Here is a 939-nt window from a genome sequence, read left to right as displayed (position 1 = left end):
CGATCGGGATTTCGTGTCCTTTTTCGAACGGGGTTGTTGTGAGGAGAGGACGTGCCAAGCGATCGTCTAGGTGTTGGGAGAAGCAGCTGCTATTTCTAGTGTTCTTCGGGTCGGGCGAGCCGCGAGGATCGGTAACCGCAGGCCAAACTCGTGCAAAGGAAGGAAAGCCGATTACTTCTACTCGCACGCATACACCACAAGTATAACGCTCAGGAAGTGAAAAAGTTTTTAACGTTTCGAGCCTACGCTCTTCCACAGAAAGGAACACAGAAAGAAACAAGGAGAGAAAATAAAGAATGTGTAGTGGCTAGCGATCTACATCTAAAAACATACATACATGAATACACACATGAATACAGACAATAAACTACACCCTCACATACATATGAATAATAATTATATCCACCACAATAATTTAGATATATATGTAAATAATGCTAAACTGTACTTACATAATTAAAACCACTGCATTACTATGCTAATACATGTATATCACTAATAACAAAACTACACTCATCCATGTCACAACAAACAGGGATATGCATATATATCTATGTATCAATGCACTCAATAACCTCAGCAATTAACCATACCAGATGGATAGTAGTTCACTCACTACAGCTGTTTCAGAAACGATTTTTTAAAATTGGTGAAGAGAGTTATTACATCATGTAAAAAAAACTGTTTTATGCACGGATTAAACATTTAAAAAAGCAAAACATATCAACGAATCTTGAGTATGTGCCATTTCATGATTTCCTGAGGAACTTCCACCAGAGAATAATTTAATTTCACTAGTTTATAGTTCATAAAGGCGAATAATTTAGATGACTGGAACATCACTTTTCTTACAAGCAGTATCAAACATCCATAAACATCTTACATACTTAGAAACACACACACACACACACACACACACTATATATATATATATATATA

This window comes from Octopus bimaculoides, chromosome 4, assembly GCF_001194135.2.
Source record: "Octopus bimaculoides isolate UCB-OBI-ISO-001 chromosome 4, ASM119413v2, whole genome shotgun sequence".
Classification (NCBI taxonomy): Eukaryota; Metazoa; Mollusca; class Cephalopoda; order Octopoda; family Octopodidae; genus Octopus; species Octopus bimaculoides.
The sequence above is the reverse complement of the archived record's forward strand: the minus strand, read 5'-3'. Positions refer to the sequence as shown.